Here is a 16570-nt window from a genome sequence, read left to right as displayed (position 1 = left end):
GAGAGAATCTTAAAAGCCACAAGAGAAAAGCAGTTAGTTGCCTACAAAGGAACTCCCATTAGACTGTCATTTGATTTCTCAACAGAAATATTTCAGGCCAGAAGGCATTGGCATGAATATCCAACAAGATAAAAAATAAGGTGGTAACGTACCGCCAAGGCTACTTTACCCAGAAAGGCTATTATTTAAAATTGAAGGAGAAATAAAGAGCTTCCCAGACAAGAACATGCTAAAAGATTTTGTTACCACCAAACCAGTATTGCAACAAAAGCTAAAGTGCTGGCTTGAAGAAGAATGAGAAGAAAGAGAAGGAGAAGGAGAAGAAGGAGGAGAAGGAAGAGGAGGAGGAGGAGGAGGAGAGAAAGAAAGAAAGGAAGAAAGAAAAAAAAGGAGAGGGAGGGGTAGGGAGAAGGAGAGGAAGAAAAAACAGAGGAAAATAGTTACAAAATAAAATAGCAATAACTAGGTATCTATCAATAATCACATTAAGTGTAAATGGCTTAAATGCTCCAATCGAAAAATAAAAAAACAAAGGGTAGCTGAATGAATAAGAAAGTAAGACCAATATATATGCTGCTTCCAAGAGATCCACCTCAGAACAAAAGATAAACACAGACTAAAACTAAAGGGATGGAAAAATATATTTCATGCAAATGGAAAGGAAAAATAAGCTGGGGTAGCAATACGTACATCTGACAAAATAGACTTTAAAACAAGACTATAGTAAGACACAAAGAAGGATCCCACATAATGATAAAGGGATCAACAAGAGTAAACATTAGTAAACATTTATGTACCCAACATAGGAGCACCTACACATGTAAAGCAAATACTGGTAGACATAAAAGAAGAGATCGACAAAAATACAGTCATAATAGGGTATTTTAACACCCCGCTGCCTTCAATGGGTAGATCTTTCAGACAGAAAATTGACAAGGAGACAGCAACCTTAAATGACACACTAGATCAAGTGGATTTAATAGATATCTTCGGAGCATTTTGCCACAAAGCAGAAGAATACACATTCTTTTTAAAAAAATAGATTTTATCTATTTTAAGTATATTTTTTACTGATCATGATATTACAGTTGTCCCATTTTTCTCCCCTTTATCCCCCTCTGCCCTGCACCCCCTCCTTCCAGTATCCCCCACTTAGTTCGTGTCCATGGGTCATACATATAAGTTCTTTGGCATCTCCATTTCCTATACTATTCTTAATCTTCCCCTGTTTTGTGCATATCAATTATGCTTCTTATTCCCTTTACCATTTTCCTGCATTCTTCCTCCTTCCCCTACCCACTAATAATCCTCCACGTGGTCTCCATTTCTGTGATTCTGTTCCTGTTCTAGTTTTCTGCTTAGGTTTTTTGGTTTGTTTGTTTTTGTTTTTTAGGTTCAGTATTTTTGAAGAGGGAAAGAAACATTGATGTGCTAGAGAAACATAGATTGGTTGCCTCTTGAATGCCCCCAAGCCTCCTGGAGTTGCAACCCAAGTATGTGCCCTGACCAGGAATCAAACTGGTGATCTTTTAGTCTGTGGATGATATCCAACACACTGAGCTACACCAGTGGGGGCCAGAACACACATATTTTTCAAGTGCACATCGAATACTTTCTAGGACAGACCACAGGTTAGGACACAAAATAAGTCTCAATAAATTTAAGAGGACTGAAATCATATCAAGCATCTTCTCTAACCACAATGCTATGAAACTAGAAATCAATCACAATAAGTAAACTGAAAAACACACAAAGACATGGATGCTAAATAACATGTTATTAAACAATGAATATTGTTTAATATTCATTGTTTAATATTCATCTCATCTGAACAATGGGATTTAGGAAGAAATAAAAAATAACTTGAAACAAATGAAAGTGAAAATGTAAAAACCCCAAATCTGTGGGAGGCTGGAAAAGCAGTCCTAAGGGGGAAATTCATAGTATTACAGGCCAATCTCAAGAAATAAGAAAAAGTTCAAATAAACAATCTGACCTTAAACTTAAGGCAACTTGAAAAATAATGACAAACAAAGCCCAAAGTTAGCAAAAGAAAGGAAATAATAAAGATCAGAGCATAAATAAATAAAACAGAATATAAAAAAATGATACACACAATCAATGAATCCAAGAGCTGGTTGTTTGAAAAGATAAAGAAGAATGACAAACCCTTAACCACACTCTTCAAGAAAAAAATGGAGAGGACTCAAATAAATAAAATCAAAATGAAAGAGGAGATAAAGAAACTGACACCAAAGAAATACAAAGGATTGTAAGAAAATATTACAAACAACTATGTGCCTACAAACCGGACAGCCTGGGTGACATGGATAAATCCCTAGAATTAAACAATGTTCCAAAACTCAATCCAGAAGAATCAAAGAATCTGAATGACAATTACACCTAGTGAAATTGAAACAGGCATTTAAAAAACTCCCAACAAACAAAAGCACTAGACCAGATGGCTTCATAGGTGAATTTTATCAAAGATTCTGAGAAGAACTAACACCTCTCCTTCTCAAACTGTTTCAAAAAATTCCATGACCTGGCTGGTGTAGCTCAGTGGATTGAGCACGGGCCTGCGAACCACAGGATCGCGGTTCGATTCCCAGTCAGGGCACATGCCTGGGTTGCAGGGCAGTTCCCAGCAGGGGACACACAAGAGGCAACCATACATTGATATTTCTCTCCTTCTCTCCTTCCCCTCCCCTCCCCTCTAAAGATAAATAAATAAAAATTTAAAAAAAATTCCAGAAGAGGGAAGGCTGCCAGGTTCATTTTACAAGGCCAGCATCACCCCATTTGCAAAACCACATAAAGACACCACACACAAAAAAGAAAATTATAGGCCAATCTCCCTGATGAACATAGATACTAAAATCTTTAAGAAAATATTAGCAAACCAAATAAAGCCATACATCAAAAGTTCATACACCATGATAAAATGGGATTTATTCTGGGAATGCAAGATTGGCACAAATATTCACAAGTCAATAAATGTGCTACACGACATTAAAAAAATGAAGGATAAAACCATATGATCATATCAACAGATGCATTTTATAAAGTCCAGCACCCATTTATTAAAGCTCTCAGGAAAGTGGGAACAGAGGGAACATGCCCAAACATCATAAAGACTATGTATGATAACCCCCTGCCAGCATCATAGTCAACAGGCAAAAACTGCACATGTTCCCCTTAAGATAGGGAAAAAGAAAGAGATGTCCGCTTTCATCCCTCTTATTCAACATAGTACTGGAAGTCCTGGCCACAGTAATCATACAAGAAATAAAAAGCATCCAAATTGGACAGGAAGAAGTGAACTCTCTTTATTTGTATATGACACGATACAGCACATAGAGAACCCTAGAGATTGCACCAAGTAACTACTAGAACTGATCAATGAATTCAGTATAGTAGCAAGATACAAAATTAATATCCAGAAATCAGTTGCATTTTTATATGCCAATAACAAACTACCAGAAAGAAAAATTAAGAAAACAATTCCATTCACAATTGCTTCAAAAAAAAAACACCTAAGAATAAACCTAGCAAAGGATGTAAAAGAACTATACTTGGAAAACTATAAGACACTGAAGAAAGAAATTGAAGAAGATTCAAATAAGTGGACACATATACTGTATTCATGGACAGAAAAATTAATACTATTAAAAAAGTCTATAGTACCCAAAGCAATCTATAAAGTCAATGCAATTGCTATCAAGGTACTAATGACATATTTCACAGAACTAGAACAAATATATCAAAAATGTTTATGGAACCACAAAAGTCCTAGAATAGCAACAGTGATCTTGAGAAAGAAGAACAAAGTTGAAGCCATAATGCTACCTAATATCAAATTATACTATAAGGCCACAGTCATCAAAACAGAAGGGTGTTGGCATAAAAACAGACACATAAATCAATACAACAAAATACAGAGCCGAAAAATAACCCCATGCCATTATAGTCAATATTTGATAGAGGAAGCAAGCACATACAACAGGCTAAAGACAATCTATTCAATAAATGGTATTAGGAAAATTGGACAGATACGTGCAGAAAAATGAAACTAGACCACCTTCTTAAGCTACACACAAGAATAAATTCAAAATGAACTAAAGACTTAAATGTTAGATACAAAACCATAAAAATTGTAGAAGAAAACATAAGCAATAAAATCTCGGACATTGCTCATAGCAATAGTTTTTTCTGATATATCTCCTTAGGCAAGGGAAACAAAACAAAACATAAACAAATGGGACTACATCAAACTAAAAATTTTTTTGCACAGAAAAGGCAACCATCAACAAAATAAGAAGACAGCCCACAAAATGGGAGAACATATTCGCTGATACATCTGATAAGGGGTTAATATACAAAATTTATAAAGAACTTATAAAAGTCAACATCAAAATACACAATGAACAGACCCTTCTCCAAAGAGGCCAACAGACATGTGAAAATATGTTCAATGCCACTAATCATCAGAGAAACACAAATTAAAACCACAGTGAGATATCACCTCCCACTATTCAGAATGGCCATCATCAATAGTGGTGACGATTTAGCAAGTTGGTGGGAATGCAGATTTGTGGAGCCACTGTGGAAAGCAATATGGAGATACCTCAAAAATTTAAAATGGAAACTGCCTTATGACCCAGCAATGTCACTTCTGAGAATTCATCTGAAGAAACTTGAAATACCAATTCAAAGGACCGTAAGCACCCCTGTGTTAACTGCAGTGTTATTTGCCATCACCAAGATTTGGAAGCAGCACAAATGTCCATTAGTAGATGAGTGGATAAAACGACTATGGGAGATTTACACGATGGAATACTACTTGGCTGTAAAAAAGGAGAAAATTTTACCATTTTCAACAGTATGGACAGACCTAGAGAACATTATGCTAAAGAAATAAGCCAGTCAGAGAAAGACAAATACCACATGATTTCACTCACTCATGGAATCTAATGAACAAACTGAACTAACAACCAAAATAGAGACAAACTCATAGAGAGAGAGAGTAGGCTGACAACTAGGCGGGGTGGGGTGGGCGGTGTTAGGGGGTGGAGGGATTGAGCAAAAAAGAAAAAGGACTCATGGACATGGACAATGTGTGGTAAAAAAGAAAAAGGACTCATGAACCTGTGGTAATTGCAGGTGGGAGAGGAGTATAAAAGATAAATGGTAATTGACTAAAATACAATTAAAAAATTAAAAATAAAATGGATCTGGGAAGCCTTCAGGAAGATGACCTAATACACTCCTTCCATGTGAAACTGAACTTTTGAACTGGGAAAAAACAAATAGCTACATCCCAATACAGTTCCCGGAACTGGCTCTGTATCACTGAACTCTCTATCTAAATGTATATTTTTTCACCTAGCCATAGACACAAGGAATTAATCATATATATATATATATATAATCATATACTGTAAGACAGCTTGCCAGCACCAATCACAGCTCTTTCAAAGCCACTTGTGTGATCCCTTGGGAAAGCCCCGCCCCCCCCCACACACACACACTTTTTGCCTTTAGAAACGCTGTCCCTTTCTTTCCCCCTCAGAACACAACTGGGTTTCTACCCAAATCTGTGTTTACAGAATTGCAACTCCAAGAAAGGCCTCCAAATAAAGCTTTTGTTTGCCTTGCAGTGTTTACTTAAATCGATCGCCATCCCTGATTCCTTGGAACTGATCGCCTGCATCCATCATTCAGTCTGAAGGGCTCGCAAAATGCATGGATGATGTTTTGAATCTCACTTTTTTACCACGATAACATCCGATAGTATGTCAGATGATTTGGTCAAACAATTGCCGGATTCTTTCCAAAATGGATTTAAATGTTAAATATCCAGTGATCGTTAACACACTCTCTGAAGGGCAAGGGAAGGTTGATTCGTCACTGGAGCCAGGACAAGAACAACTGTGGCTCAGAACGGCCATTCAGAAGCTTCTGCGTATCTACTCACAGCCCATCAGTCCCAGTTGGGTGTGTGGTTTCTCTGGACATCACTCTTGTTTTATTAACTCAATGCTTTTCTCCTATTGGAACTGTCTGCCCTGAGCTTTTCAGAGAGAGTCAGGCCCACTTGTCTGTAAAATAGCTCATGGATGTAAAGAAAAGAACATATTTTAGGCAGTCAAATCCAAAACTTCCAGCTTAAAAAAAAATTATTAAAGAGTTTGACTGCACAGTTCTCTTAGGAGCTAGAGTTATTTAAAATAATTGGAGATTGGAATCATATGAAAATTCATTACTTTTGTTTTCCTTATTATTTTTGGAAGCACATAAATATGCTTTAAAAAACTAAACTGCTGTACTAGCATGACTCATAAAAAACAATCCTTATTTTTTTTTTAATTCACCTCGTTGCAATCCAAGGACATCCTGAGATAGCTCTATGTTTAACAAGAGAGACAGACTAGGTAGTGGAATCTTGCCAGGGTTAAGATGATGAAGATTACTTTGTCTTAGCACCATGACTCAAGCCTATAAACATACCTTGTCCAAGTGGAAACCAGGATCAATTCCCTAACTCAGTTATTGTCACACAGTGGGGTGAGAAGGAAGAGCAGGAAAGAGAATGTTTAGAGAAACAACTCTGGAATCAAATCATAGTAATTGTCCCTAAAAGGAATAATTAACACAAGCAATTAACTGCGTGGGGCTCTGAATTATGTCAACAATACAGCCACCAAAAAAGGCATCCTTTGATCTTCAAGGCCTTATAGATTTATCGTACATTGTCCAGCATATGGCAAAAAGCTCCTCCGAAGTTATGATAAGGTGGATCTGGTGAGCACTGAAATATGTCTTAGTAAAGGGGAAGAAATGGGCTAGAGATAAAATGGGTCAAGTGTAAGACCATGAAAGTCTGAAACCCAAAGGAAACTTGGAAATCATCTAGAAGATTGGCAGTACTCAGGCCAAGTCTGATTTCTAGACCTCTAGAGGTGTTTTGCTTGGCCTGCCCAATTTTTATTTTATTTTAATTTAATTTAATTGTTAGCAATTTTGAATGAATTTCCAATAGTTTAAAACTGGGAGATTTTACACAAACATATCAATTTCTAGATTCTCTTGAAAAATGAGAAGATCTGGCAATGTAGGACCCTCAGTCTTCGGTAAAATCGTCTAGAACTGAGTAGCCCTGGCCCTCACTGAATGGGCATGTTCTCTCCAGCTCCTTCGGTTCCCTGATGGCTCCCTGACGCGGGACCAAGATCTACTTGCATTTAGAGTCTCCCCTGTGCTCTCCTGACACCCTCCCACTCCAGTCTGCTTTGCTGGTTTATGATGCCTGTCCCCACTCGGTAAACTTGTGAACTTGCTGCCCGTGATCTTATCAACCCCTCAAGTTCCTGTCTGCATGAGGAAACTGAGGTTTAGAGACATCATGCCAGGGGGGACCAGTACCAAGATCCCTTCCTAATGAATCCAGTGAATAGTCACTTATTCCCACGCCCTGCTCTCTGATTCAGAGAGAAGATGGCAGAATTTGTAAATCCCTCAGAATCTGAAAATAGATGAAAACATCCAGAGATTTAACAGAGCGAAGGATGGGCAAAACGAGGGCCAGTCATTTAGATACTGGTTGACTGGAACAGCAAAAGCCCCCCTATATCCCAAGCTCTTACCCACGCTCCCTGCACTGCCAGGCTCTGCTGCATCTTGTCTCCGCTCTGCACAACTCACCCCCCGCAAAGCCAGGCCCAAATCGTAGTAGTGTGTGTTCTGGCGAAGAAATCTATGATAATGCTCTCTAAACCAGTGTGGTCTTTTGCGCTATATGATTGTCATTGTTTGTACATGATAATGTGGAGTCCAACCAGGGTGAGAATACTCACTTTAGTCCATGATGTACAAACTAGTGTATTTGCTATATCACTTTCAGAATAAAAATCAGGACACATGGCAACATACATGGGATGCAAAATACAAAAATATCTAGTGCAATTTGTGGGTTTATTAAATAATGAGAAGAATATGTAAAATTGATATTCTTCCAGAGAATCTGGCAGGTCTGGTTTTGGATTTAACGCTGTCGCATTCGTTAGTGGGGTTTTTTTTATCCCGCATCCCATCTTTGCTCATCATTGAAGAGTTTCTTTCCAGTGGGTTATAAACATACAAGATAATATAGTAGTTCAAAGATGTGTTAGCACATTTAGATGTGAAATTATGGAAAGTAAAAATAATCAGAATGTTGTGTAAAGTATAGTATGATGACGGTAGTTAATATACTATATCATATACATGAAAGTTGCTAAGAGAACAGGTCTCAAAAGTTCTCACAAAAAATAATTTGTGACTGTGTGCAGTGGTGGATGTTAACTAAACTTACTGTAGTAGGCATTTTGTAATATATACACACATTATTGTGTTGTACAACTGAAAGTAATACAATATTATATGGCAAGTAGATCTCAATTTAAAAAAATAAAATAGTCAGAATGACAGGAATGAGGATGCAAAGAAAAACATAGAGAAACGCTCCTCCTGCAGGTAGCAGGCCCAATTTCTAGCTTTTGTTAACAATAGTTGTCCTAACCCTTGTTTTGTGGTGGCCCCGTCGTCCGAAGGACAGGCTCTCAAGACTGGCTTCTTGCATTCAAATCCTGGTCCCATCATTTACTCACCTGAGTAACTTTATTAAAACTCTCAGTCTAAGATAAAATTTATGCCTCCATAGATAAAATAAGGTGTGTTGGCTCACTTGACAAATCATGTTTAATAAACATTAATTATAATTATTATTATCATTATTATCAACAATTGAAACAGAAAACAGAAGGTGGCTTTACTCTGCATATTGGCCCGGGAAAGTAGAGGTATTTGCCTATCCAAAGTTTTAATCAAACTAAGAGTTATTCTGCCACAAAATTGCAGATTTTTGGGGGGGGAGCTGGATTTAAATAAAAATTAGATTTAAATAAGTTATTTTTTCTGGAAAACTGACATCACCACACTATTGGCTCTACAAATAAGATCTGGCCTGAGCACGTCCAAAAAATTGAAGGCTATTCGGAACATACTTCAGTAACATTCATAGGAACCAAATATTGCTGACATTTTATTCATTTACTTCTTTTAGAGGGAAGCTCACAAAAGTAAACTCCAAGGTCTGAACTATAGTTAAGAAGGCTAACATTATGGATGTAAAGAGAGTAGCAATGTTCAATGACATTTTATTTTCATTTTAATTTAAATAAATCAATTTATTTTATTATTATTTTATTTTAATTTAATTTATTATCCATTTTAATTTCTTAGCATGGCTTGTCATGTTCTCCATAATCTTGCTCCATCCTACTTCTCAGCCTACCCACCTTAAATTCCAGGCTCCAGCCATTCCAACCTGCTCTCCTACCTGGGAACACACCAGACTGCCACACCTCTGTACCATCCCCCTGTTCCAGCCGGCCATTCCACTGAGAAAAGCCTTTCGTCCCTCGAGTCCCAGCTCAAATGCGACACCCACCACAAAGCTTCTCTCAGCTCTTAACCTTCAGTGAACTTCTCCTTTCCGCTGCCATTTAAGATCACTCTGTTGATACCTCTGCCACATGACGCCAATCACACTGTCTGGTATTGAAGGTATCTGCAAACACGCCTCTCTTTCCCCACAGGCTAAACTTCTTGAAGGCAGGGACCACGTAATCTTCCCAGGAATTTAGTTTTAAGTTATAGTTCAGACTCATAATTGACAGGGAATCCTTTGATGTTTACAAAGAACCTCCCAAAGAGAAGGCCAACTAAATCAAAAGATATACAGTCTTCTAATTTTTTATTAAAGTGACCAGGTGATTCTTGTAAAGCTATAGTTATATAAGCAAGACACTTTCTTTTGCACTTTCCCACTGTCATGCTGTGAATTAAGTTCAAGAAATGTCTCACTGAAAAAAAAAAAGACTACAAAAGCTGGGGGTTTAAAAGACTGAGGAGTTAGGAAATAATGCTTGCAAATCTGACCACATCTGTCTAGTTGTCATTCTGCAGCTCGGGATTCATGATCAGGTCCACCCCCAAAGCGCCATGATCTGCTGCCATACCATTCCAGACCCCAGATAGTGCACACCATTGACACCAGCTTCCCAGAGTCGTAGCCAGGAGTCAGAAGTCGGAAGGGATTTCCTAGGGTCCTGATCTTCTTTTGTCCTTCCCTATGTTCATCTTACCCATATGAAGGGTCCTCTTCCCGACACTTGCCTGCTCACAAGAGGGAGATGTTGCTGGCAGTCAGTGGTGCTAAAAGTCTGAGTTGTCACAAAATTGTAGGTTAAACTATTTTGTTATATAATTTCCACCTCTTGGGGCCTTAAAAAAACCAGACATTTTGGCAAAGACATGGGGACTTAACCCTGTTACTTGCACTCATGTACTATTTAAAAGGAGATGTAACCATATAATGAATAATTGGTGGTTCCACTTTAGAATCTTGTCTAGCTTCCTCAGTCCTTTGCCTGAACTATCTAGAACAATTTCCCGCAGCTGAAGCCAACCCAAATATAAGAAATTGCTAAGACATACACCAAATGTATAATTGCTAAGACATACACCGAATTTGGTGGGACATCTGACTACTCTGGTGTGGGGGACATAAATCTACCTACAATTGGAGTTGCTGTCCAGGTTAATTCAAGATTTAAAAAACAAAATACACCCAAACTAACTGTGACACAGGAAAGTGGTCAAAGAATGTTATATTACATAACTTACTATGTAAATAATATATTTAGTGTGAGTCGTGCCTAAGTTTCTGAGATGGATCAGCCTCTGCTGGGTTAGACCTGGCATCCCAGGAAATGTTGATTTGTTTTTTGACCAACTTTTAAATGATTCTCCGTTGTTCCCAAAGTTCTGAGCACTGCTGAAGCCAGAGTAGGTTGGTACCAAGGGCGAACCACAGATGGACCGGATCAGCACCAAGTCCTCCCAGGTTCCCACTCAGTATCCGGCCGGCCCAGGTGCTAGTGTCTTCCCTGGCATCACGGAGGCTAGGGCTCCTGCTCTCGCCAGGGCCGACCTGGTGGTGCTGAACTTGGCTCGGCGGTGCAATACGCGCCCGCCCCTCGCACTGCTTTCCTCACAGCCCCTGCGAATCCCGGGCGTCCCAACCCCGACCCTTCCTGCGACACCTGTGAGCACCAACTCCCAACCGAGGCACCCCGATGCCCTCGGGGAAATAGGGGCCTACCTGAGTCATACCCGCCCCCACCCCCGCTCCGCAGCACCAGCAGCTGCCCCAGATACTACCTTGGGAGTCCTGGGACGGATCTCCACTGTGAACCCAATCCGAGGACACCGTCCTCCTCCAGGACCCCATTTCTCTCTCGCTCTCTCTTCCAACTCCGTTTAAAATGCCGTCCTCAGATTGCTGGGGAAACCTGCCCACCGCGGAAACGCGCCCCACCAAAAAAAAAAGAGCGCTGTCAAGGGTGGGAGCGAGTGCATTGAACACAACACACTCTCAAGCCCCCGGCACACACCCGAACTAGAAACGGGTTCCAAGCTCTTTGGCCACGGGTGACAGGGTCGCTGCCGCCTCCCCCTCCTACTCAGAGTCGGAGGAAATACTTCTAGCCTTGGGGAGGCTGGACGCCACGGGCGGCTGCCGACCCTTGGGACCCTCCCCGCGCGCTCCAGCTCCTTACCTGTGAACCAGACTCCGGGGCGCAGCACAGGACACGTTGCCCGGGTGGGCCGGGCAGGTACTTCAGTGGAGACCTTGGCCGCCGCTGTCCCCCGTAGACCGGGCCTGCGGGGCGGCTATTTATCCCGGCCCCAGCTCCCGCCCGGGCCCCGGCCCCGGCCCCTAGGGGAGTATTGAGCAATTGGTCCCGCTACACTGTGCCCCGGCAGCCACCACCCTCTGGCCACGCCGAAGTCCTCCGAAGTGTCGGCCACATGGAGGGAGGGAGCCAGCCCCCTCCTCCGGGCTCCACCTTCTCTTTCTCCTCCTCCCCGGGAAGTTATTCCCTGTGTTCCCCCCTCCCCACCCCACCCCACCTTCACACACTCCTCTCTTCTTTGCGGGGCACCCTGGCCAGTCTGAACCGGTTATGAATGCGCGGGTTGCTGAGCGAAGGAAGGAGGAGGTGGAGGAGATGGAGGCGGAAAAGCGGGCGGTAGGGGCGCTGCTCCAGCTCCCGAGGCCCGGAGCCGTGCCCGGCCAAGCCGGCCAGGCGGAGGAAGGGCACCGCCAGGGCGCTGGCGCGGGCCGGGAGCCACTAAGGCGGCGGCACTTGGAACCACGGGTCGGGCGCCCCCTCCGTGCGTACACGAGCGTGCCCTGGCGTCGCTGTGCCCCTGCTGCACACCGCGTGCCCGCGCTGTCCCTCCAAGGAGCGATGCCCATTTGGGGGGAGGCAGGGTCTAGAGATGAATGCGAGTCTCCCCTGGTCTCCCAGACTCCTGGGGCCGCTGGGCGTCTTTCTGGCCAGAGCTGTATACCCCTGCTGGCAGTGATCCCAGAGAAACAGGCACCAGAACTCTTTGGAGTTGGTGCCCCTGGCCAGTGAGGAATGAGGATGCCAAGTGCTGTCCTTTGTGACAGCTCCGCGGAAAGGAGGGCGCCCCCGAAGTGCACACAGCGTGCCGAGAGGGAGAGGTTGCATCTGAGGACGTTCTGTCTTTCCTGCAGGTGGACGGCGCTGACAATGCGCTCATATCTTTGGCTGAAAGGTATTGGGCATGGGCGCTGTGGTGGAAGTGTGCTGTATCCCCACAGAGAGTCCCTGAAGCAGCCCGAGCACAGGGGCTCACCCGGTGTGGGAAACCTTTAACAGAATATGCACCTTTTGTTCCCTGTGTGTGTAGGGATGTCCGGGAAGAGGCACCATACCTTCTGCCAGCTTATCAAAGGGGGCTGGGGCCATCCATCACCGGGAGGAGAATTCCTTTATACACTGAAGGCTCTGGTTTTGATTTGGACAAAGATCCTGCAGCTTGCAGAGGGTTGGTTTCTGAAGTCCAGAGTAGGCTGCCTGACCTTCCTGAGCCTCCGTTTTCTCTTCTTGCCTGGGAGATGAGAATTCAAAAAACAGACAGACAAACAAACAAAAAACCTGTGCCCCCCTCCCCCAACCACACATGTCCAATTTTCCTGCGGATATGAAAACAGCCATCTGTCACTTTGTCCAACACCATTTATTTCCACCCAGTTTGCTGACTTTCAGATTATGAGGAACAGAATGGCCAGTGTTAGCTGATATCATTTTGTTTTGTCCTAGGAAGGAGAAAGATTAGGGGAAAAGATTAAGTAACAGTAATAGTAAGAGGGAGGTGGTTCCAGGAATAGTTTCTGGAAAGAAAAATGGAAAAGGGCTGCTGTCAACACCAAAACTTTCCTTCTTAGGAGCAGGTATACCATAGGGGCTTCTCATCATGTTCTATTTTTTAACATAATGGTTACTCAAGTGGTGTGGTTACTCCACCAAGTGTGTCCGCTGTAATAATGCATTGACCTGTGCGTTGGTCATTTTTTCCTTTTCTCTATGTGTTTCAGTAAAAGATATTTTAGAAAGCTTTTCTTTGATCTAAATATCCCCTAACCACCAGAGCAATCAACATATATGAAGTTATATTGGGGGGGCGGGTGAGGTAACCCTGCTTGAAAATATTTGCGTTCACCAATTGGTTCCTGCAGTTGCCACGTGCCTGTGCTCGTCCCCACCAAGTGTTCCCAGATTTCTTTTAAAGAGAATATATGACCAGCCCTCTACGCCTGCTCAGGCCAGTCCATGCCTATCAACTAAGGACTAAACAGGAGTTTATCCGTCCACAGCATGGACCAACTTTAGTGTAAGACTGGATCTCAGGGGTCAAAAACTCAAATGTCTGGAAGTCCGGATTCAATGTAACTCATGAAGTGGGCAGGGGGAAGCTCTGGGCCGTTGGCTTAGGGAACTGCTGCTGGGCTGGAATGTGAATATGGCCCCCACCCCCTTGTGAAGGTTCATTGTTCAGTCACACCCCAGCAGAGCATTTAGACATGCAAGAGAGCTCAGGAAACTAATCCCCGATGCTTTACCTATGAATGGAATTTGAACCAGACATGCTAGGGATGTGCTCTTGGTCACCCCTCAGGGTGGAGTGGGGGTGAGAGCAGGCTGGCAGAAACAGGCTGGAAACCATCTCCCTCCCCCTCCCCCCAGATTTTTTACCCCACCCCCACCCCAGTGACATGAGGATGCAAGATCTGCTTGCAAGGTGAGGGCTTTTCAGCTCTGAGTGGCCCCTGCCCTTCGTGTCTCTCTTGAGCCCAGAACTCCACGTACTTTCAATAAGATGAAGTGAGAGGGAAAGGCAGGTCATTTAAATGGCCCTGATTTACATGAACCTCCCTTGGGAAGAAATGAACCTGAGGGAAAACATTTAAAGAGAAAACAAAGGAGTTCCTTCTTTACCTTATGTTATTACGAAGCATTTATTAAGAAGTTTGTGACTTGTGGAGGAGGCGAAGGTCTCCCCTTCTTAGACAACCTGTTGCCTCAATCTCCTAGCCAATTGGATGGAAAGATAAGCCTGAAACCGTTCTGTTGTCATCCCAACAGAAACAGAGGGCAGAGGAGGCCTGAGTTGGTCAGCAGGGGGCGGGGCATTTGCACAGCACCTGAGTCGCTGGTCTAGCACCTGCCTGGCTGACCAGGCTTTCCTTCCTGACTTACTATACCAGGGTATATTTCTTTTCTTCGTGCACATTTTCCTTCCCCTGTTTATGAATGATAGCATAGCTGTATACACACTGCACTTTGAAATAAAAATAAGCAAGGAAAGTAGAATTTAGAGTTTTTATAGTAGTTAGATTAGCAATCCAAAATCATTCTATTAATTTCATTCATTCACACTCTAGCAGATAAGAGATCAGGAAATAATAGAAGTGGCTAAATCTTTCCCTCTGATGTTTGTAGACCTTTTATTGAAAAGACAAATTTTCAAATATTAAAAGTAACTTTTGGCGTTATGACATGCCATGTCATATTTTTACCTGAAGTTCTCCAGAATATTGTTTCATCTTTTCTTACTTTTACTTTCATCATAATATTTGGCTCAAATGATTTTAATTTGAAGAGAAGGGGGGGGAGAGAGGTAAATGCTATTTTTTGAGCACCTGGTAATTTCCAAGAACTATGCTATTTCATTTACTCCTCAAAACCACCTTACGTGGTTTAGTATTGCTCCATTTCACACATGAGGAAACTGGAGTTCAAAGACATTAGACTACTTACTGGGTCAATCATTAAGTGACAGAGTAGGTTTCAGTCCTTGGTCCGGGTGTGCCCTTCCCAATTTACCTTAGAAAAATCATTCTAGACTGGTAAGAGCTAACACTGAGGGCTGACATTTCACATGTATTAACTCATGTAAGGCTCACAGTAAACCTAAGAATTGGGTGCGATTTTTATTGGCGTTTTGCCAGTGGTGAAAATGCACTAGAGAGAAGTCAAATAATTTGCCCCCAATCACAAAGTTAATGAGTAGGCTGAAATTCAAATTCAGACATCCAGGCTCCAGAGAACCATGCTCTGAACTGCCATGAACCATGCTCTGAACTACCATGAACCATGCTCATGAAAGTGGAAATCGGAAATGTAGAATTGAAAAAATATGCCTGTCCTGTATGTGTGCATACACATACCTAAACTTTCCAGTTCACATCTTTCTAACTTGCATTACACAGTTTCAAGGCCACAGCCCCAAACAACCTTCACCTATACCAGTTTCCGGAGCACCCAGTATGTTTCCTTGTACAAGACTCATGACACCTGTAATGTGTCCGTGTATGTTTGCACAGAGAAACTGTAAACTCCTGAGAGAAGGTGCCAGGTCCGTCCTGTCCATCACTGTTCCCTAGAGCACAATGAATGACCGACTGAGCAAATGAATGAATGCATGTTCAAACTGGCAGTGGTTTATTTTTGCGGCAACATACCATTCAATTCTTCAGTTGCCTTACATGATGAAGGAGAAATATGTGACCTGGACTCTGTGCACAGAGTCTGTAGAGTCCGAAATTTGTGGACAGTTCAGATACTTGGTCCCATAGTTCAGCAAGTAAATGTTTTTTTGTATGTGATCGTTAATCAGATTCGATCTCTTCAACATGCTGCAGCCGTGTTTTGCTGTGTGTGATTTAGAAAATGGTTGCTAACTTATGAAACTAAAAGTTAGAAAGGAAAAAATGCACCCTTGAGGGGAAAATGTAAAGTCAAGCATGTTCCGTAAGAATTTGAACACAGACTGAAATTGGTGTAGGCAGAATCAAATAACAGGATGATTTTATTCAAGAGTCGAAGTCCCAGAAGGAAGAGTGTGACTGGCCTGACTTGGGCAACATAACCATCTCTCAATTAGAGAAAGACGGGGGGGCACCTGGAGAGCACTCACTGGGAAAGAGGTCCTTCTCCCAAAGCAACCCGGGATGCAGACTGGACAAAACACAATAAATGTCCTCCACAATGGGTTAGACCATGAGAGTTCTCGTCTCCATGTGAAGGCTTTAGCCAGGAAGCCAAGAGGAATCACTGAAGGATTCTAACCGTGGGGGACACAGTTGAAT

The 16570-nt window shown here is 42.2% G+C and overlaps 1 protein-coding gene across 1 annotated transcript in view; it reads right to left on the bottom strand.

The window, feature by feature from the left end:
* SLC16A9 (solute carrier family 16 member 9) overlaps window positions 1-11948 on the bottom strand; it is a 63523-nt gene extending 51575 nt beyond the window's left edge. Inside the window, exon 1 of the mRNA XM_037062739.1 lies at window positions 11664-11948. The gene's annotated coding sequence lies outside the window, so the exon portion shown is untranslated. The remainder of the gene's footprint in view (window positions 1-11663) is intronic.
* Between the last annotated feature and the right edge of the window lie 4622 nt (window positions 11949-16570).

The sequence above is a fragment of the Sturnira hondurensis genome, unplaced genomic scaffold (genome assembly GCF_014824575.4).
Source record: "Sturnira hondurensis isolate 20B ecotype Veracruz unplaced genomic scaffold, ASM1482457v3 Scaffold0014302, whole genome shotgun sequence".
Taxonomy (NCBI): Eukaryota; Metazoa; Chordata; class Mammalia; order Chiroptera; family Phyllostomidae; genus Sturnira; species Sturnira hondurensis.
Note: the sequence above shows the minus strand (reverse complement) of the source record. Positions and strands in the feature narration are given on the sequence as shown.